This window comes from Paramisgurnus dabryanus, chromosome 12 (assembly GCF_030506205.2).
Source record: "Paramisgurnus dabryanus chromosome 12, PD_genome_1.1, whole genome shotgun sequence".
NCBI classification, from domain to species: Eukaryota; Metazoa; Chordata; class Actinopteri; order Cypriniformes; family Cobitidae; genus Paramisgurnus; species Paramisgurnus dabryanus.
Window position 1 is genome coordinate 20096516 of NC_133348.1, and position 23968 is coordinate 20120483.

Here is a 23968-nt window from a genome sequence, read left to right on the forward strand (position 1 = left end):
TTTGCTGTAAGTGTTAATATAAAAATAATGCCTAAAATGCATGTTTCAGGGTTCCCACGGGTCCTTGAAAGTTTGTGAATCTGGAGGAAAGAATTCAAAGCCCTTGGAAGTTTTTGAAAATATTCATACATAGATACAGGTCTTTGAAAGTGCTTGAATCTATTTTATGCAAGAAGTTTGAAAAAAATCCATATTATTCCCTGTGTAGTGTAGGATAATATCATAAAAATTCTAGACTTTTTAAGCACACGTGCTAAACTGTTCCCTTTAAATGCTTATATCTTCTGCACTGTAAAAAATACTTTGCTGCCTTAAAATTTTTTGTTGAATCAACTCAGATTTACAAGTCATTTCAACTAACTATTATTTATCTTGACTAGAGATGAGTTGGTATAACTACAGGTGAGTTGTTATAATTTATAAATTTAAGTTGACTTTTCTCAACTATCTTTTATAAGTTGTGACAACTCATTTCTGTTGACATGACTCGTAAATCTGAGTTGATTTAACAAAAAATTTTAAGGCAGCAAAGTTTTTTTTTACAGTGTGTATGCGAATGTTGATTCATACCAAAATGCTTTTTTTGCATATTTGTGTTTGACACATGAAAACGTCCGGGTTACGTATGTAACTGTTGTTCCCTGAGAAGGGAACGAGACGCTGCGTCTCCCTTGCCATACTTCCTGCATCCCTGTAATGCCGTCTTTGGCAATATTTCAGATAGCGATTTTCCTGCGTCACCCTGTCTTTGTCGTTAAGCCTCACGATTGGTTGAATTTTATATACACATTCAGATGCACTTACCCTATGAAGTGTCCACAAAGTGTCATCACCCTCAAAAGGGAACTGTAACAATGTATCTTAAAAGGTAACACGATGTAACCTTGCTCTCACTTGAAATGTGTCCCCACATTTAGTCCTTCAATTTGAGGGTATTGGACCTGGAAAGTCCTTGAATTTGAAGTTAACTAAGGTGTGGGAATCCTGCACCTTGTACTGACATATCTTAACATATATATATATATATATATATATATATATATATATATATATATAATTGTCATAGCTTTGTTTCAAGATGCATACCAGTATTGTTTGTTTTTTTTCTAAGGTTTGTTTGTAAAAACTACTTGCATGTCCTAATATAAATTAAGGCCTAGTCCGGGATTATTCCTTTGTTGGGAAACCGCCCCGTATTGTAGTTGTTAAGATTAAAGTGTTTATATAGATGCAGTTTTTTTATAAAACTAAAAGGTTTTAGGATAGGACTAGAGCACCCTCTATGGAGCACAAACCGCAAGTGCTGTTTGATATTTAAAATAACTCATTTAATATTTCTATAATAAAAATCTGGATGTGATGCTTGTCTCAGCCTGAAGGGGGCGGTAGAAGTCAGGTTATCGATTTCTCTATATCATTCATTTGTGCAAACACATCCTCTCAAACAAAGAAATCGTGCATGTTACTGAGAATGTTGCCTGTACAAAAGACGCCCTAAATAACTTCACAGACTGCTTTTTGTATGTCTTCAAACATAATAACTTATAAGCCAAGGGTGTGCAATGTTTAAAGCGATACACCTTCACAAAAGACCTTCATATAGACAATAGCTATCTTCCAAAAAGAAATGCATTTCTATAAAGGTGGTGTGCATTACAACCTAAACCCGCTTTTATTTGAAAATCTGGATTGAATGTTTTTAACGCCACACAGTTAGTCATGCCATATGCTTGAAGTTGACATCTAAACAGAGGGACTTGAACCCATTTAATACACATGATGTCACTTCTTTCCCCTTTGGGTAGGTATTGTGTGCACTGGCTTCTTTGACCAGTTTTAAGTGTTTGTATGGTTGAGAAGGGACTGAATGTATTGTTTAAGGACTGCCTGATGCTGTTATCCTGGTTGGGGGTTTATTTTTTTGTTTTTGTGCCGAGTTATTGTGGAAATGAGAAACAGACTGATGGTTTCAGGTGACCTAAGTGACCCTGGGCTAAGATGAGGTCACTGGCGGTGGTTGTGCATTACACAAATGCAAAACTGTCATGACATTTCTGTACATTTCAATTGGTGAGTAAAGTCTGAAGTTAGAAGCTGATATAATAACAAATGTGAGGCGTTCCCTGGGCACAATGGTGTTTGCTTTGAATGTTCCCTTCAAAACACATTTATAGAGAAAATATATATATATAAAATATTCTTGAAGCTCAACTGGTAGAGCATTGCATTAGCAGTGCAAAGATCATTTTCACTCCAGGAACGTACATGTTGGAAATGTATCTTAAGTCGCTTTGGATAAAAGCCTCTGCCAAATATATTAATATAAGTGAAAACCATTGTTCCTCTTTCTTTGGTGAGAGAAAGTTTGTCTAGAATTTTTATAAGACATCCCTCTCTTTCTCTCCTTCCTATCTCTCTGTAACCATGGTAACTGCCTGGAAATAGGCTAGGAATGGTAGAGGTGGTTGCAGTTTTTAGTAGCCTAATGGACAGAATTTGGGTCATATATCTGTATATCAGTCTATAAATTCCAGTGTTCCAGATTCGTACTTTCATTAATCAGAATGATTCCCTTGCCGGCTCTTTTGAAATTTGGCTGTGGGCGATTCTTCACATGCTTGCAAGCTCCTAACAGACGCTCGAGAGGAGACAAAGAGATCTTACAGCTGCTGGTGTTCCGGTCTGAGGTGTTTGGATTATTTATCATTCAGAAACAAAAAAAATATATATCTTCCATATGATGTGAAGATCCATAATGCATTGTGATGCAAGCAAATTAGTACCTGTTTTCACATAAGAGGGGGTTTTTACAACATAAATGATTTATCTAAACTGATATGGTGATGTGAAGGCTCAATGCTTTAGGCAGCGTGTGTCGTTTTCACAGGCTGCAATTGTGGTTGAAACCGTGAGTCTTTGTCGGTGTTTAGAAAGAGTCTGTGGCTTACAACCGATCCTGAGCAGGTTTTCGCTCTAAAGGAAGCTTTTTCAGTTTCTTCAAATAAAACATAGTAACAAAAATGACCGTCTTGAGGAGATACTGGAGCGTTTGGGCTTTCTTTGTGTGACTGATGTTGCTATTTGTAAATGTAGCACTTGCATCATGTGACCTTGAAGTGTTTGAGCTTCGGCTTGTGAATGGCACAATGATAAAAGCGAAACGATATGCAAAGAGAACAGATGATGCTGAATATCGGGATATTAAGTTATACAATCAAAAATGTATATGTTTATTATTCGAAAAAAAAAATGTTTTGACTAAAAATGTAATTCTGTTCCAAATAATGAAAGTGAATGGGGTTTTAAACATCCAAAAAGTGCCATAATTTTAATTTAAAGTAACCTACAGTATATGACTCACATTAAAATTTCCAGTATTCTGAAGACAAGGTAGCTTTGTGTGAGACACATTTAAGTCATTATGTACACTGTTAAAAAAAAGTCAAAATATGTGCCCTAGTTGTCACTGGGGAAGTACCCTTTAAAAAGGTCCTACTGTAAAACAAAAGGTTTGTTGGTTCAACTTAAAAAAGTATTTGTGCTGCCTTAAAATTTTGAGTTAATTCAACAAAAAATAAAAATTGTTAAGTCAACTAATATCTTTAAGTTGAATTAACTCAAAATTTGAAGGCAGCATGAACACTTACTTTTTTAAGTTGAACCAACAAATCTTTATTTAGATACAAGTATCATTAAAGGTGGGGTGCATGATCTCTGAAAGCCAATGTTGATATTTGAAATCACCTAAACAAACACGCCCCTACCCCAATAGAATCGGGACCTTCTTTTGATAGACCCGCCTCACACATACGCAACCCAGGCAACGATGTCTGTTAGACACGCACCTTACTGCTAATTGGCTACCAGAGGCGGACACTACTCAAGTATTTTTACTTTCTACATAAAAGTAAATTTTTAAGTATTCGTATTTAATCATTGTTTTTCTTTGGAAAACATACATTCCAAATCACATTATCATAATTGTTACTCCACTACATTTCATAATTTCAAGTTTTTGGTTTATATTTAATATTTAAGTACATTAAACATCTAGTATTTTTTTTTACTTTTACTTAAGTAAAAAGTACTTTGTACTCAAGAAAAGTAAAAGTACACAATTTTTATATAATTAGGTATTAAATCAATTTTAATATGCAATATAAAAGGAATACACAGTATGATTCAATGCTTTAGAATGTAGTGAAGATCTTTTAGTAAAGTAAATTGTTTCCCGAGACAAACACTCTGATAAAGCAAAGATGCTTGGAAAATTTACTTAAATTACTCAAGTAGTGTCCGCCTCTGTTGGCTACAAGTGTGTTTTGGTACTTAGGTTGATTCCCTTTCCCAGTGTTTTTCAAAAATCATGCACCCCGCCTTTAAGGTAAAAATGTTAACTCTTTAGGTGCAAATGTGTACTTTTAAAGTGGGTACTGCCCCAGTGACAGCCGGGGTACATATTGACTATTTTTATCTGAAAGTGTAAAGAGATATTGGAAACATGATGTTGAGGTGTTTCATTTTCAGTAACTCGCTTCTTAAAATGCATTAAAAACAGAAGCGTGTGAGTGTTAAAGAAGTTAAAGACGTGACTGTGTGAAAGTGTGAGAACCCGGCTTGTCTCTTATTGTTCTGATCGCCCGTGTTTGTGAGTGGGTGATGTTGTGTGGGTGGAAAGGTAATGACTTTGAGTCTGCGGAGTGATAAGCATTTCTGTGCACGGCACATATTAGGAGCATCAGACTTTAACACAACATCCTCACCTCTTCAAAACTGATGAGTCATTTCGCAAAACCTATTTATTATTCTCAGTCATATCCCGCCTTTGAAATTACCCAGATAGTAGCCGCTCACCTACTGTACATAAATCTCATTAGGGATGTACTGGATTTCATTCTTTTATAATAACAGTTAATACAAGAACTGAACACATGGATGAAGGCAATAGCATGAATCCATATTCAGGCATTATGAGTTAACAGGATGGTAATATGTGCACTTCTTAATTTAACTTTTTTAATATGCTTATGAATACCCAGCTAAAACCATCATAAAATCATCCTTTATATTGTAAAAAACATTCTGTGATCCTAATCTCAGTTAGATGATGAAACTTTAGTCTGGATTTCACAGACAGAGTCACATATTTATTAATTTGAGATTATAGCGTGCCAGCAATAAAACAACAAGACCTTAAATAGTGACGCCACTCTCAAACGCCTTTGTGGTGAGCTGTTTTTAAGCTTTGTTTCAGCATCAGCACTAATTCCTGCGGTTTCTTGTGCGCTAACTCATCAATTATAGATTGTGTATTCAATAGACGGGCATGCATAGCATACACACAGGCAGAGATTGTTTGCCATTATTAACCTTCAATGGCAAACGTATGCTATTTCTGAATTGTTACTTGCCAACAACCACTGAAACCCTTCTGGATGTACTTGAATGTTCTTGTGAGACAGTTTGATTATGATTCACCAGTTATAATCTGTATCCGGTATGATATATTCATTTCCTTCAGTATACGCAATTGGTTTTCACACAAACCCTATTCGTTTGTTGAATGGGGCAGTAAACATAAATCTGTTTTTAAGTTCTTGGTCTGCTTTGCTCTCAGTCCAATATGATCAAGAAACAGAGCCAAACTAAAGCAAAACTATTGGTTTGAACTGTGAAACCTCACTTAACCACCCACACATACACATACAAGTGTGCATAAACATCCACACTTTCCCTTAGCTGACAAATATACAATAGCAAACTGTCAAACATTGCCATACTCTCTTTCATCTGAATGTGTGAAGTTGAACAACAGCTTTCTATCACCAGGTTTAAATTGCATTATAGAGCGAGTCCATGAAAGTAGAGGTTAACAAGTGTCAAGTATTCATAATAGAGTCTAATGAATATCTCTTATGTTGTTTATGCGGGCGTGGGTGATAAACAAACCACAATCTTTTTTTAATTGTCGTTTTAGTTCTACAATTATACGTGAATATGTGTGGTATTCTTTAAACCTGTGTGTGAGAGAGAGAGAGAAAGTGGGTAAAAGTGTATGTCCTGTGTATGCAGAGGTGCACAGTGTTCTCAGGGGGAAACTGTTACCTTTCCTATAGGTAACCTGAGCCGGTGTTAGTATCTGTGTGGTGTCTGTGTTGTGAATGGCGGTTAGCTCGTTCCCCGGGGCTCTGCAGGAGGAGCAGCAATTGACGTAATGAAGGCACTCGACTTGATATGCAACGTTGGCTGGCCTCTGAATATCTGCCTGAGTTTACGTCTTTGCGCCCCTGTCTGGGCTTGCCTCGCACCTTAGCGATCCAACATGGGGATGTTTTTTGGCACCGCGTTGCATTGCTGCAACCGCAACGTCAATTAATCTGCTCCGAAATGAGTCATCAAGTGTGACCGACTGCTGTGCATTCGACTGGTTCAAGGGGCCTGTTTTGAATTTACACCAGTCCTTTTTTGTTATGACTCATAGCTTTCGGCAGCTAGCGGGATTTGACATGTCGACTGAGATTGAGCTCTACTTGAACCTGAACAATAAAATATCTGATTTAGCAATTTTATACGCTTGCAAGTTTAGTAACTTTTTTCAACATATTTAAAACAACTATATGTTGATTATAACAGTGTAGTATACACACAAAAATCTTGCTGCTTAATTTTTTTTTAAATACAAAAAGGTACAAAAGTTGTCACAGGCGCATGGTACCTTTAAGAAGGTCCTAATGGGTACCTTTGAGTTACCTGTATGCATCTTTTAGGTACCAAATTGTACTTTTTGAAAAGGTACTGCCCCATTATGCGCCTTCTTGTACCTTTTTCTCAGATTGTATAATAAAATGGTCTGTGCAAACACTCTCAACATACTATTTTACATTTTGACTAATGATGAGTTGGTATAACTTACAAAAAACAAGTTGAAATTGCTTAACTTAATCTGATAAGTAATTCTTATTTAACATCATTATTTAACATTTGTAACTGTTTACTTTAAAACAATTTGCAGGTTTATGAGGACAGAAGCTGTTTTTAAGCAAAGGGGTAAACATACCAATTATTTATTTGAATTAATTAAATTGATCGTTTATTGCTTTATTTATTTTTAGTACCTGAAACTTGTCATAGTACTTTGTAAACCTTTTAAGGTTCCATAAATTTCAGTCTAAACTCCAAAAATGCTGTTTTTTTTTTTTTTAAAAAGGATGAACCCAGGTGTTGGGTCAAATTAACCGACATTTATATTTTATATTTTTACGTTTATATTTAACCCAACAATGTATAAAAACAACCCAGCATTTTGGATTAAAACAACCCAGCATAGGTTAAATCATTGCTTTTTGGACTTTTTAAGGTGTAGTTGAGGGCCATGAAAGGCGCCTATTTAAAAAAATTATAATAATAATAACCCAACGGATTGGGTTTGTCTCTTTTTGACCCAACACAGGGTTGAAAATAACCCAGCATTTTTTTTATTATGCAAGATTTTAATTAAATTGGCTGTGAAAGTCTTTTTACTTACTATTTAAAATGTGTGACTAGTGATGAGTTGCTAAACAAGTTGAAATTGCTTAATTTAATATGATAAGTTGAAGTGTAGTCAAAATAAAATAGTAATGACTTGCAAAGCCAATTTGATTATACTTAAAAAGCATTACACTGTGCAAGTTGATTAAATCAGTGGTTTTCAAACTGGGGGCCGGGCAACGAGATGGTGCCAGGGGGGCCCCAGTTTTATGACATTTTATGAAATACATTAATTTATAATGAATTTTGTGTAATTTAACCTAAAAAAAGAAAAGGCTACTAACCATTGGCACTAACTTTCTATACTTTAATATGTTTTGTGTAATTAAAATGATACGTTTTAAAACAAATTTGTCATACATTGTCTTTGTGGGGGGGGGGGGTGCATGCTGAAAAAGTTTGAAAACCACTTATTTAAATAATTTAGCACCCCTATGTGTTGGCCAATGTGTTGAAGTGATGATTTCAGTAAAGTGCTTCTTTGTTTGTTAAAATGCAATTTTTATTCTACTTTAACTTAAAAATATTTAATTGAACAACTAATTTTAGTTTTTATAAGTTATGTCAACTATTCACAGGTTAAAACGTAAAAGTTGTTTTAACTTCATGCTGCATTTTTATATTGTGTATTGTCCGCATGTTCTCTTGCTTTTAGGTTAGCCTGTGACATAAAGAATGCTGTCCAAATTGCAAAGTCCACTTATATCTCCACCAGATTGTTGGTAGGTGATCAGAAGTAGCAGGACTATGATGACCTGCCTTAAATCACTGTCACTCCTGCAACACATCAAGGACTCCTAACAGAAGAACACAGGAGGTCATTGAGTCCAGGAATGCCTCTCTTAAACTCCTGGGCTCTTCTGTATGTGTACATTTGGTCATAAATGAATGAAGCCTATCTGTTGCTCAGATGTAGGCAATAAGTAACTGGAGTAATCTGATAAAATGGTAAGCAACGTTTTTTGCTTTAGAATAACTGCAATAATTTTCAGATTGTTCAAAAAAAGAGCACATAATGTTGTTTTAGAAGGTATAATGATCAAAATAATTGGACCAATAAATAATTATATTTTAAGGACTGTACTAGTAATGTGTTAGAAATCTCTCTCTTTGGTTGTTGTACTTGGGTGTACATTGCTGATGTGGTTAATTGGTTTAATTATTTTCTATATCCAGCTTTACAATTTTACTGAACAATCTCCCACTGTAGCGAGAGCTCAGAATTGTATAAAAACAGGAAAAAATGTCTGGTGCAGCTAGATAATTCATAATTACATGCATACTCCCTCAGGGCAAGAATGCTACATTAGAAATGAGAATATTTTACCTCTTAAACAAACAGTAAGTAGGCTGATTTGGAACAAAGCATGCTGGTGTTATTAGCTGTGTTCCCTATAGGTAGTCTGCTTACACTCTGTTTTTTTGAGTTTTCCTCTAACATTGATTCTCAGTCTTCTGAGCACAGGAGGAGCTACAAATATTTGGATGTTTAAGACAACAGAATATTATAATATTCATATTATGTAAAAATTATTTACTATTGCTATTACAACAATATCATAATAATAAAACATCTATTGTTTTGCATATTATTACACATGAAAAATATTTATTGTAGTAAACTGCAGTAAAATTCCTAGATACTGCAGAAATGTTTTTGAAATATTTAAGTACACTACAGTTCAGTAGTTACTACAGTTTTACAGCTCACTATAGTTAATACTAAAGTATACTATATATACACTGTATTTATTGTGTTGTATGGTATTTATAAAACCCTCTTTTACAAAATACTAATAAACTTCAATATTTGTTATAGTAAACGGTAGCAAAGTGTAATATATCATTATAGCAATCACTACACTTTCTTATACTAAATTTATTCTAATATTATTATTATAGTATTAACTAAAGTGAATTGATAAACTAGTAAACAGTGTGGTATACTTTAATACTTACTATGATACGTTTGAAAACACTAGTATCTAGGAATTTTACAACAATTTACTTTACACTTTATTTTTTTTTTAGTGTGGGAAGGCTTGAAATCACCATAACAGCATAGTAAAAGAAAAACGTTATTCGGTATTTAATTATTTTGAACCTACAGGTTACAGACTCAAAATGTCTTTGTTATCAGTCACAACGTACTCAGACACTATAAGGATCAGACTGTACTGGCCACATACATATGCACTGGCCACATACACGCACGCACGCACACAAACACCGACTGTTATCGTTCCCGCTACTCTAATTCGCGAAGCACCACTGCGCACATATTTGGAGTAAGGTGCTTTGCCGCTGGAGGCAGCAACGCAATGCGCAGCGCGCTATGTTGTGAATGAGGGGTGACGTCAGCTCGCGAATGTCAACAATGTAGCGATTGAGAGGAGGCGTTTCATTCGCGTGTAACAAACAGAGGAGACGGAGCAGCACGCTGCACAGATCACCACACAAATTCACACACACACATTAGCCGAAGAAAAACAACACTTTTACAACCACAAAGTTGCTTTTTGCTCGTTAAGACAAAGACATTTTCAAAGAGTGAGCCGCAAAACGGGATCTCCCTGCAGCCCGGGGGCTTTAGGAGTCTGCAAGGAAGTCATCATGTGAAAAAAATATATTTGGTATACGGACAAAAGGGCTGGATTACAAGGAAAAACTGAAGTCTGAAAGGTGAGTGGCATGATTGTTTTGCTCGATGCGTAACGTGTGATTTCTGAATCGGAGTTGTTATAAAACAAAAACGCTCTGTCATAAAGGGAAATGTAGCGCTAAACTTGCTTTTGAGATGACTGTTTCAAAGCTGACCCCACCGGGTTGTCAGAGGCGCTGTGTCACAATATCCAGGGGGAACGAGGCGGCATGCATGGCATGGTTTACTTCAACTGGTTCTGCTTGTGGTCCGCATGAACACACACTCCCTTTTAAACGGTAACGTAAGGTTACCACATCCTGTTGTGCAGCAGTGACAATAGCGAGCAGCACTTCGGTAGTGGTGGGATGCGTTGCGATCCCGGGGGGAGGAGGGGTCAGGCATGGCTCATGTTTTCGCTTAAAGAAAAGAAGTTGTCATTCGGCCTTGACCGATCAATATAATGACGGAGACCCCCGGTGTAGATTCCCTCATCAGTTCTTTCCTTCTTCCCATTGAATGGATAACTTGTAAAATTACGTACCGTATGTTTGCAATAATCTCATTGCAATGTCACTATTATGTTTAAGGGATATATTCATATGATATAATTATTTGATATTTATATGCATTAAAATGTTGTATTGTTGTTATAAATCAATTCACATTAATCCCTTAAGGTGTAATAGGATGAGGGCAGTGTGGTACCGTCAGCTCATCTTTGTTTCAAAGAGTAATCGGGTAAAAATACAAGGCTGTAAAGAAAATGTGCTTACTGCAGTGCGTTGTAAAAATGGGAAGCAAGCTTTCTTTGTTCCCCGCTGCACATCACTGATAGCCATTACATTACACACATTCATTAATCCCCATAAAATCAGCACAATATTTGCTGTGTAAGGGACCGCGAGCCTTATTTGGTTCAGCAGCCACTAAGTAGCGTCTCGATCCGCCGAGGCTACCATTTAAAGGAACGGGGACCCTGTTAGTGAACGCGTCGGAATTCTGGCTCTCCAGTCCGCGTACAAACGAACTTTCCCTCAATTATGAACGTGTTTTACATTACGATGTACAGTTCCGCATTAAATATGACGGATTTAACGCATCACAACATGTGTATATGGAACGCGCGTGGGCTTGATCGTTAAACTCACCTTAGATATGTTATTGTAGCTCTCGGACCGTAAATAAAGGCTGCTTTTCAAGTGTAACTTGTCGTTTGTCATAGCTCGTTTGTGTAATGTAGCAGATGTTGTGTGGATGGGTTTTGACTTGTTTTTAATGACTAGGCGGTTTTATCTCCACATATCTAATGGGTGTATTAATTCCCGCTTAAAAACAGCCCACGTAAACCCACGCGCCTTTATATAAAATGCCACGTATCGATTATTTTGTTGCTGCCTGTCAGTACACAGTCTCGCAGTTAATACAAATTAATGAATTGTTTTTGGTTATGAATGAATCAGGTAATGTTATATCAGAGCATTTGAAATGAGGTGATACAGCAGTTTAAGCTGCGCCTGCATTCCTTTGTCTGCAGGCGCTGGTGAACCATTCAGGCTGTTTTCCCTTTGCCCCAAATACATGACAGACTTAATTGTTCAACCGACAACCTACCTTATAGTCATGCGTGTTTGCGATTACCGGTAATTACACTGTATTAGCCTGTTAATAACATCGCTTTTTAATAATCTGTTTACGCTTACCCCTTTAATAGTGCTCATGTAAAAAAAAACTAAGCAGTTATCTTTTAATGAAATTAATTTTGTTTTGCAAATCGATTCAAATGTAGCCTACTGTAAAACACGTGCATGATCTTCTGAAGCATAGGCTACATGACGCCATTTTTTCTTTACAGTCTCGTGCGTCTTGACAATCCATCATTTAATGTATGCATAGCCTACATTTATCTTCTTATTAAACGAAATATTTGTACATTTAACAAACACTTATGTTGCTAGATAAAAAACAATTAATTGTGCTCTTGTAAACATAAAAACCAGCATACTACAGGAAACTCGTCATGTACTGTGTATTGTCTATAAAGGATTATATATTACGTTTTTTAATAGTGTGGAAAAAGCACTGTCAGCAGAGTGATGAAATGATAACGTGAGTCTGTCTGACCCTGAGTCTGCATAATGCAGCTCAATTAACAGCATCATTAATTTTCCCCTGCATTAGTGATATTCCACCATCAGCATCTTCTGACTATGTGTCTGCATCTTCTTGCTGACAAGTGATCAGTTAAATTCATTATAGATATATTGATTATTTATGCCAAATTCCTAGTAACATTCAGATAATATTTGACTTAAATATTTGGTTTAGTAATAATAATAATTATTATTATATTTCAGAGTACTATTTAGCAGTTAACTATTTGAGTGTTTTTTCCCTCTCCTTTTTTAGTCCAAGCATTTTCATAATGATTCATGACCTGACAGGTCTTAACAATAACAATAACAACAGCCTAGCCTATTGTTGTTAAGTTTACTGATAGCATCGAGTAACTTTAGAGTAGGAAAACAAACAGTGATATCACTACTCCCTATTGATTGAAATGTAATTAAGTGCATTATAAACACCCATGCATCATACAAGTGTAAATGTGCAAAACGTGAGATCTGGTACAATTGAATATTTACAAGTTTTAGCTTAATCCAGTCTGTTTAAATAAGCCAACCAGTAAAGCACTCTGCTAAAAGAATTAGAGCCTTGGGTATGAAAACATGTTCCCATAGCCATCCCACGTCAGCACTAAGGCATGTTTGACCGAGTTCCAGCCTCTGAGAGGAAGAAAAAAGAAAAGAGAGAGAGGCAGCGAATGAAAGAGAGCGAGAAAGCTGAGCCATTGAAGTTTAGTCAGAGCTTTTTCTTTCCACACATGGCATTATGGGTGGCAGTCATTGGCATCATCCTTCAAAATGTGACAGATTAACTAATAGCACAGAAACCTGCAGACTTTGGAATAATAGAGGGAATCTATCCGTGTTCACCCTTATCAGTGGTTGTGCCAAGACAAATCACACTGGCTGTTGCCACAGGCAAAATCCTGATTGGACTGTTTTGCTCAGCATTTTTTTTTTTACCGGGGGATTGTCGTTACCTCAGTCAGATAATAAATCTTTCATCCGTGCTGTGCGAAATCTTCCCCACCTTCTTCTCTGTGTTTGACCTTGTCATACAGCTTGACACTTTGAACGGTTTTTTCCAAGTTTTCTGCCTGACTAGCACGTCAGTCAGTGCCTTTAAAGCGTGTTAAAACACAAATAAACAAATAAATAAAAAAGAATGGCAGTCTGGCCCACATCTGGCCTGAATTGAGCTCCAGTTAAAAACAACAAGCGCAAACGAGCAGGAAGTTTATGGGTGGAATTGTGGAAGCGTTCGGCTCAATGGAAGCCCATTAAAACCACACCAGGAATTCCGTAACAGTCAACAGTCTGTCGACCCCACAGCAGCATGCGGATGGAGAATTTAACTTGCTGTGCTTAGCTTTGAATTAACACAGTTAACGCCTAGTTTGAATATTTGACTTCAACTGTTTCTTGGTGGGAGTTGTGTTTTAGGTTTAATTGTTGGATTAGTTATTGATGTTTATGTGTGTGTGTTTGCTGGATTTTTAGTGCTTCCTCCTTTAGCTTTAAAGTGAGCACTAACACGCACTTCAGCTGCTGTTTTGAGACTGACAGACTCTCACACATCGTAAACTTCTCTCATTTTGCGCTCTTTTATTTTTTAACTTTCTTTTTCAAGCAAGTTGTTTTGAGCCCCTAGGGTCATTACTGTATTTTGTATATCACCCATATTGTTGCGTAATTATTTTGTATTAATTTGCAAGGTGTTTAAATGCAGTGTGCTCATAGTACATTATGAATATGTACCACACCTGTATGAGTAAAATCAGGTGGTAAATGCAGTTACAGGTGTTGCATTTTTTACATCTACCTAAGTGTATCCTGCCAGTTCTGTTAGTAGGGTAAACACATCATCTGATGTCAATTCGTAGTTCTTGTTTTATGACGTGTCTTTCGAGATTTTGGATTAGGTGCATGTATGTGCCTATAGACGGTTTCATCGGACGCACACACCGATACACTTTGTTGCGGTATTTTATATATATCGATCTGGCTACTGTCTAAACTGATTTCTGAAACCAATACCTTGTCAAAAATAAAATGTTTTGATTTGCTAAAGACGAGCGGAGACGTCGAGCATGGATTACAAATGTGAAGAGAGGTTTGGCAGCCAAGCAAGAATTCAACGACCTGTAGCTAACATTATTTTTACACAGTGAGGTTAGCTTAGTGTAATAGTTATGCGTTAGATATGATATATAAACAAAGGTCATTCATTTTCCTTGTTATCAGAAAAAAACTACTGTAAAGGGAATGTGTTGTTATTGATTCTATATGGAAGCCATTTGTTTATGTTGTTGCTGTTAAAACCGTCTAAACCTAAAATATGTGTTCATCTCTAATCCTAAATCTAATTTGCTGACATTTGTATTGTCCAAGTTGCCCATATCTGTAAAAACTATATACTAAAGTTAAAGTATATCGTAGTAGATCTCCTCATGGAGACTTGAAATGTCTGTATGTGTATTTGTGTGTATGTGTGTGTGTGGATTTTCCATGGTTAAATTTGGAGCTGTCATCCCCAATATTCATGCTCGCAGCTGCTGAGTCACATGTGCCATGCAACCGGAGAACCCCGGAGTGCTGGATGCACTATCACTTTCTTTCTTCATCATAAACATTCACATGACTACTTTACTGTGCATTAACCCACTTATTTCACTCCTTTACACAGTCATTCATGTAACTGTTCTTTACTCTAAGTCTGTAAGTCATTCATTCTCACATTCTCCATGTGCCAGACATATCTCTTCTTATCTCCTGCCGTTCTTCTTAGAGTAGGAGTTTAACCAATAGAAGCTTTGGACCAAAGCAAAGCTGATTCAGTCCGTCTCGCCTCGATGGTGCAGTTAGGTCCAACGCACAGTTCACTGCTGACTCACTATAAATAAAGAAAATAGCCCCAACAACATGCTTTACAGCAAGGTCCACCTGCTAGCCTTTTCTATGCTGACAAACCAAGACTGTCTGTGATGTCAACAGATCTTTGTTTTTGCAAATGCCTCTAAACGCCACTTCTGCCAAAAATGAGATTGAACCAAATGCTCTCTACACGTATTATAAATACATTGCTTTAAATTAGCTGGCCTAAGGCCATTCAGAAATACTGATTTGTTGGCAGAATCCATTAAGAGTCTGATAAAAATGCTCATTTATAAGAAAACATTTTGCATTTGAGCAGTTGTTTCTCTTTCTCGCACTCTTAACTGCTTTAGAATTACTTATGCCTTGATGTATCCAACTTGTTTAGAGTCTACACAGATTGATGTATTATAAAGTGTTGTGGAGGAGATGAAACATTGAAAACGTTACGCCGGTTGCACACCACACATAAGCAGCGAGTAGGCGAAGTGTAAACAGCGCGTGACCATTGTGCATGTATGCTACTGTGACTATTGTTTCATGTTTGCTACCGTGCAGCTTACAACCAGGACTTAAGTTCACATTACTTTATTTTACATACATTAAATCTCTTCTGACTGTCAGGGTAGCTTGTTTAATCCACATTGTTTTCATGGTGTTCTGGTCCGTGTAACGGCAGTTATAGACATATTTACACACAAAATAGCCCATGGCACATTATGCAAACTTTTGAAAATGAAGTTTTCCCTCATAACTTGTGCTGTATATACCATGTTTCCTGAAAACACTAATAGATGTGATGTAAAACAAACCAAAAATTTATCCATTATTTTATGAAAGTTTTCACCTGTTCCTTTTATTTTTGTGTCAGACTGTACTGAGGGGCAACGTTCCGATCTTTTTGATGAAGCCAATACGGAAGTGACTTAAACTTAAACTTGCAATTTATCGACTGGCTGCTTGAGGCTGGCTCCAAAAGGGAGTCTATTCCCATAGACCTCCATGTTAAAATGCCCAACTTTACAGTAGAAAATAATATGTTTAAATAGCTAATTTTACCATTCATGACAATATTGAGAGGAATATTTTTGTAACTTATTCGTTTATATTATAGTAAGCCTTAAAGTTTAGCATAATTAAGGGCGTGGCCACTTGAGTGATGGGTGAACTGCCATTGCTGTCACTAGAATCGAACTAGTCAGGTGTGGTTTCAGCAACCAGCCACCTCAGCTTTACCCACCTCTTAACCCATTTTCGGTTATCTGCGAGTGATGCGCGGTGACACTCCGCCAAGATGGCAATGGCAGGCACCGCCTACTATTGGCTTAAAAAAGCTCTTCACCTATGGATGACGTCACGTACACTACGTCCACATTTTGTACAGTCTATGGACTGTACGCTAAAAACGCACATCTCTACTTCTGTTTTGTAGATATCGCTAATACATACTGGTTGTTACACATTATTTAAAGTTAATCATACTAAACATGTTTAACTGAAGTGATGCAGTTTACGAAAAAATGCACCCAGATGCTAGTTTGTTTGACTTCAGGACTTCAAAACGCCACCGCTTTTTTTAAATTTTACTATGTTTTTTACCTCAACTTAGATAAATTAATACATATCTTTCTTTTTTCAATGCGTGCACTTTTAATCTTTGTACAGCGCATCGTGAATGTGTTAGCATTTAGCCTAGCCCCAATTATTCCTATGGCTCCAAACAAAAGTTTTATTTTGTGCCACCATACTTACTCTTGTAACTACTCATGTAACAGTCTTTAAATAGTGAAAACATGGAAGTGTTTGGTGGCTTCTAAATTCATCCCTGTTTGGAGCCATAGGAATGAATGGGGCTAGGCTAAATGCTAACACATTCACGAGACGCTGTACAAAGACTAAGTACATGCAATGAAAAAAGAAATGGATGTATTAATTTGTCTAAGTTGAGGTAAGAAGATAGTAAAATATTGAAAAACGGTGGTGTTTTCCTTTAAAATATACAGTAAGGATCGCATAAAAAGTTGGTCACAGTCAGTCACAAATCAGTGTTTTGGTTCAGAAGAACAAAGAAACCCATCAGGGGTTTAAATGAAACTAGGGTGAGTGAATAATAAGCCATTTGTAACTTTTGGATGAACTGATCCTTTAAGCTTTGGTCTAATGCTGCGTTCCAGAGCCCATCCAAACCAGTGGGACGTGGGACTTATCCTTCCTGAAGTGTCCTAGCTCCTACTTCAAAGCGTTCCAGGCATTTGAAGTGGAACGTAAACAGAAAACATGGACGACCGACCGATTTTCTTAAGGCTTGTACAGACTACATGACTTTTAAACATTGGTCCGAACTGTGCAGGTCACACTACAGTAAAACATCAAGTTAAACATCTTTACAAAGTGTTCTGGAGCCATTATATAAAAGCGCTGCATGTCGCTTAAGTAACTTGGTATAATTTGACCATATTCAGGCTAACAGATAATAACAACATAATTTCACGCCATAATATAAAAAAACAAGCTGTGTTAAAATTACAGTGTCTAAAACAACCCTACAAGCAGAGAAGTACAATTTATAGTCTATTCCTTGAAGTTTTCCTCTCACGACGCGAGACTCTATAGGCGCCGCCATTTTCCTCCGACTTATTTTTCTGAAGTCGGGGTAGGTCGAACTCCCCCGAGTTCGCCGGTAGGAGGTTCCACTTCGACAGGTATTCCAGTGCACTTTTCCTAGTTGGAGGTAGGATAAGTCCGAGATCCCACTGGTTCGGATGGGCTCTGGAACGCAGCATTACTCTCTAGTAATAATACATACATACATTGACCTGAGTCAAGCAGCAGGAGTGTTCTTACAGCCTGCAAACAGTCATTCAAAATGCTGCAGTGAATGTGTGCCAGGCATCGCCTCAGGCTCTTCCACATATGCTCATATATGTATACGAGTTACTGTACATTTAATCATACGTATGCACACGTCACCAACTTCTCTTTAACACAGTTTCATACTCCATCTCATACAGACACAGACAAATAAACATGGTTTCACACCACAACAGGACCAAGGAAACCTGGGGGCTGGGGTGTCACTGGCCTGTGTCGGTACGGATGAGTCATATGCAGTGTGCTGTGTCAATATTGATGCATAGTCTAAATATAACCTACACACCACACAACTCACTAAAGCACATACACGTGTCATGTACTGCACACACTGGCTTGGAAAATGTGTGTTTGTTGTTTATTTCACTTTGCACCACCTGTCATGTTGACTTGCACGAATGCCCTGCACGTGTTCCAGAATGCTGTCCAACCTTAAACATGCTGTCAAAATGTTTTAAAGCTTGAAAGGTCTGGGTATTATTGCCAACAGAAGTAAGATTTATACAGGTGTACAAATCTTACAAGAATTTTTTTCTTCTTTGCTCTGTAAGTGCGTCATTGGATGCTGTCGAGGCTCATCCCAGGTGAACATACCACAGCTAATCTGTCAAAGTCTCCAACACGCTGTTTGAGTTGCATTAGAAACTTTTCTCCCATTCTTGTATTTCTTAGAATTCCAGCCAACAATAACTTGGAAAAAATGTGGATGTTTCTTCTTTCTCGCTCTCTTTCTCTCCATTACTCTGTATTGAATTGCAAGGGGTCTGTGCAGTATTGGACGGCAGTAATTTAAACCAATATCAACTAAGAGCCTGAATGAACTGTGTCTCATGGTAGATACTACAGTTAGCTTTCTCCCAAGGTCATTTTTCTTTCTCTGACATTTTCCCGGCTTTTTCTGCTGTCTGTCGATGGAGAAAAGTGCACATGAGTGGAAGGTATTTAAAACAATCAGTGTTTTCCTGGTAAGTGGTGAGATCATTGTTTTAGATAGAGAAAGTGTATGGGAGTATGAGGAGGCTGGGTGGGTGTTGGGTTGGCATCAGGGTTGACCCCAGTGTGTTGTTTTCCCTTTGCCAGAGCAACTCAGCATTCACAGTGCCGGCTCTGGCAAATGTCAGAATTCCACCCAGACGGATTTATTTGTATTGCTTTGCACTTCAGAGAGGAACAAAACATTCCCATTGTGTGTGTGTGTGGAGTTTGTACTACATCGCAGTCTATTAGAAACATCTGTGGATGATGAATGCCTGCATGAATAATCATGAATAAGTAATAATCCCTCAGCAGAGGTCAGCATAAACAAATCAGCGGTGTTTAACACATTACAAAAGAGTGATGGATGCATCTGTAGCTGTGCAGTGTATATCACTGAGGTTTGATGTTTATTTGACATACTTTGTGTGTGAACAGGTGCGTAAGGAAACATTTTGTTTTTGAATATCATATTGACAAATTTACTGTTTGTACACAATGATGACGTGGCAACGTACACTCTAAAAAAACAAACGGTGCTATATAGCACCAAAACTGTTGATTTGAATCATAACCATAGAAGAACCGTTTTTAGTGCCATATAGCACCGGTGAAGAACCGGTGAAGCACCTGTGTAGAACCATATAGGGGCCATATAGCACCACATTTGGTTGTACATAGCACTATATGGTTCTACACAGGTGCTTCACCGGTGCTTCACCGGTGCTATATGGCACTAAAAACGGTTCTTCTATGGTTACGAGCAAAGAACCACTTTTGGTGCTATATAGCACCGTTTGTTTTTAGAGTGCAACCAAACGCAGCAAGCAGATATATTGATGCTGGGAAACCGTTTTGATAAACTATCTGAGTTGCACGTTAGAACCACTGGGGAACAACACCACTTCTGTTGCCAAACAGCGTGCGCAGGCTATTTGATCACGTGGGCTGTAAAAGGGTCTATTAAGTGGCTGTTTTACTGACGTGTAAAGCAACCAATTTGGTTTTGTTTCCAGGTGGACCTTTAAAGAATACAACGCACGTCTCACGGAAATCCTGTAGAGTTCAGATCAACTTTAAAACTCCTGAAGTGTTTCTAATTTTGTTTGCTTTATGCATCAGGCATTCAGCCAACGATCTGTGGTCTGGAGCTGAGACCATGAAACACTTGAATATGGAATAGGGCAAAATTGAAGTTTTTGTTTTATTTGCCTCTCTATTGCCATCTCTGTTTTAAATATAAATAACAAGTTGTGAACTTTGTGTGTTGAAAATAAAAGAAGTCGAAGGTCAAAACAGACCAAGAAATCGTACATGCTGGCTCAAATAGTAAATCGTCATCATCAAGCTTAATGTTTTGAATCCACTTGCTGAAGCTAAAGAAGAGTCCCCCCTTAACTGTTTTTTTATGATATATTCTGGCTTTTAATTGTGAATATTTTACTTATTGTAAACTACTAGATTTTTTATGTAGCTAATAAAATTCATTATTTTATGTAATTAGTTTTATGTAATAAAAGTATATATAAGGTAGTAAATTTAAATGTATTTAAGTATTAAAGGTAAAAAACAACTTTTATGAAGTATTTATGAGATGTAGTCAAGTAAAATGTACAGTATTATGCATTGGAATATAGTAAAATAAAAGTTTGCCAAAGAAAAACACTATGGTAAAGTACCTTACAAAAAATATTTCAGTAAGGTAAAAATACTTGAGTACTTTAGAGCTTTGTTAATATTTAGTGTGTCTCACTTTTGCAAATTAGTTTGGATAAAATTGTCTACTAAATTCTTAAATGTATATCCTTAAAAGTATAGGTTACAGACAATTTTGATGTAAAAGCTGGACACATAAGCAATTTCTCTAATCAAAAGTTTGACACTATCAATTAGGGCTGGGTATCGATTCGATTTCGATTCACAAGCTATCAAAACGATTCGATTTCCGATTCTCAGAGCGGTTTTAATTCTCGATTCGTGAATCAACTCAATGAATATAGATTTAATACAAATACTGTATTTATAATAAGTTTAATTAATAAAAAGAAATGAAGAGCCACAAATCTGTATATTAAACTCTTTTATTTTAGGTACACTTGGGTACATTAAAACAGAACAAATCTCTAATTTTCAAATGCTTACAAATACAATACAATTTTGATGCGAGATGAAAAATATATGCTCAAAAAAGTCAGAACAGTCTAGTGGACAAGACTAATTAGATTAACGTTAATCTTATGTTCAATGTTTGCGGAAATAAATATGAAAAACAAATCGATCCGTGCCCTTTGAGAGTCGACCACGTAAAAAAAAAAAAAACGATTAATCGAATAATCGCCCTACTATCAATCCTGTCGTGTCCTGTTCACAGTCTGATTTAATACCTTCAATAACTTCTTATTTTACAATATCATTGTCACTTTATTTATAAAGCAACAACTTTATTTAAAATAACAACTGCTGACCAATGTGTTGTACTGAAGCCAAAATGAAAGGACTTAATAACTACACTCCTAAAAATTAAGGTGCCAACAAATAGTGATACCATTTTAAGTTCTTCACAGAACATTTCAGTCAAAAGTTCTTAAAAGAAGTGTTTCTTTCTTACCTTTTTATAGTCTCCAGAACATTTTCCCACTGCAAAGATCTTCAAATAAAGGACAAAGATGCAGCAGAAAAGTATTCTGGATGTTAAGGTTTCTTTATGGATTTAAGAAATCTTTTTAAAAAGCCACACACTTACAAACAAAGTTGTATAAGTTACAGTATGTAATGTATTTTAGGTAAGGCATCATAAACTTTTTTTTTTTTGTATTAATGTAGACACAAACTTCAACTTTATTTGAATTATTATTTAAATCGCTTTATTTATTTACGTCGATTTTAACTCAAGTTCAAATCCTTAAAGAATCCGTTCAAGAACCACTGTGCTCATAACCCGCCTGTCATGTTTGATTGTTTTGCTAGTTGTTCTCCCAATATAATTTCAATATTGTTAATGATTGTTAATACGTAGTGACTTTTCAATCCAACCGAGTTACGGTTTCTGGTTTAAATTAATGATTTGTGGGGCACTGGGGTGTGAATGAATAAAAACAAGTATGATATGTGGTTTTGCTTTTTGCAGCTGGAGGTGTGTAAGAGTGTGTGCATCCGGTGAGACTCGCACAGGTGGTGAGGGGGAGGGGTAAGAGGTGGGCGTGGAGCAGCAGGGGCGGTGACCACTTCCTGTCTCGTATGTACAGTAAATCGGTTGTGCCTGTACCAAATCAACTTTGTGTACCGGTGGTGGGTTTATGCCACCTGGCAGGATCCTCTCATTGGCTGAACTCTTGCAGTGTGGCTTGCAGATTTTTTTCCTTGTAGATGTTTTTGTGGTGTTTTGTCTCTATTTAGGGTGAATCAACCGTACGTCATTTACCACAGCAAAATATTACAGCAAAGATCTGCAAAAAGCATGCATAAACAACAAAACACCACATTTTAGACTTTTTTGCAGTAAACAACAGCACGAGTAAAAGCTTGAGGTTGAAGGAAATGTAAGTTTTGCATTTTGCTCTAAAGACTTGCGGGATGAAAAGATTAAACGTGGTCTTTCAGAATTAACGGCCATATAGTTGAGTTTGACGTATGGAATGCTGCCTTGCTTCGCCTGAGGTGAGAAGCTTCATGTGGGTGTGCACAGGGCACAATTACAGTTTCTTAGCCCGAAAGTACGATGGTCATAACCACAAACCTCAAAAAGCTTAGTATGTTATATGCACATAATTCTGCTGTTAAGAATAAATTGATTCATAAATGGATCGCTCTGCTAGTTGGTCAAGAGTCCGACATGATTTATCAGGTAGCTGATAGCAATTGCTCCACCCACTATTAGGTATGGACAGATTTATGTCCCTATAGGGTGCAGTCAATAGCCATGACCTTAACTTACAGTTAACAGGTTTAAGTACCGGGGGTCAATGAGTCCAAGAACTAGACATAATGAGTGTTTTAAAGAAAACATATAGCAGCCTGTAAGTGCTCAAGCTTAGACTGCATGAAGACTGAGACTAGTAATGGTATTTTGGGTTGCTTAAAGGTTTGATGTTTAAGGTCACTTTATGTACATTACTTACAAATGACTTAGATAACATAACATTTTTTGCTAGTCTATGCGATGCTATAATTTTATTTGACACCTGTGCAGTATGATGGCTTTTTATAATTTGTTAAATGAACAATGTAGTTTTTTCAAAATGTTGATTAAAATTTTTTAATCAGATATTATATTAATAATATTATATTAATTATATTAATATATATAAATAAGATACTAATTAAATGAATAAAACATAACTTGATTTAAATGATAGTTCCCCCAAAAATGAAAATTCTGTCATCATTTTCTCAATCTGATGTTGTAACAAACCTGAATAAATGTATTTGTTCTGATGAACATGAAGAAAGATATTTTGAGGAATGTTTGGTTACAAACTTTCCTCAAAATATCTTTCCTCATGTTCATCACAAAGAAATGTATACAGGTTTGTAACAACATGAGAATTTTCATTTTTGGATGAATTATCCCCATTTTGTTTTGTAATAAATGTGGCTCTTATCTAAAACTTTATATTTTGAAGCTTCCTTTTAGTAATAAAAAATATAGACCGTAACATTTCTCATTGCTCATATCGTTTTCTCAGTAATTTGTGGAGTGTTTTAGGGTTACAGTTTTGCAAGTTTACAAAGTTTAATTTCATAAATATTCAATAACAAATATTATTGAAATGCAAAGTTAATTTGCCAATGCATAAAAGTCTTAGATAACTAGTCAGGTTTGTTTGTCTGCTATGTAGACAAATACATGGAAAGTCTTGCAATACAGGGCTCCACCTTTGCCAAAAGGCAAATGGTTTCAGCAATCACTATGTTTAAAAAAAGAGAAAGACTAAAAATGTGGGGGACGTAT

General features: G+C 36.5%; 1 protein-coding gene across 1 annotated transcript in view; it reads left to right on the forward strand.

Annotated features, from left to right (window-relative positions):
- Window positions 1-9906: 9906 nt before the first annotated feature.
- The window catches only part of bach2b (BTB and CNC homology 1, basic leucine zipper transcription factor 2b), a 104612-nt gene continuing 90550 nt past the window's right edge, over window positions 9907-23968 (forward strand). Inside the window, exon 1 of the mRNA XM_065257082.2 lies at window positions 9907-10212. The gene's annotated coding sequence lies outside the window, so the exon portion shown is untranslated. The remainder of the gene's footprint in view (window positions 10213-23968) is intronic.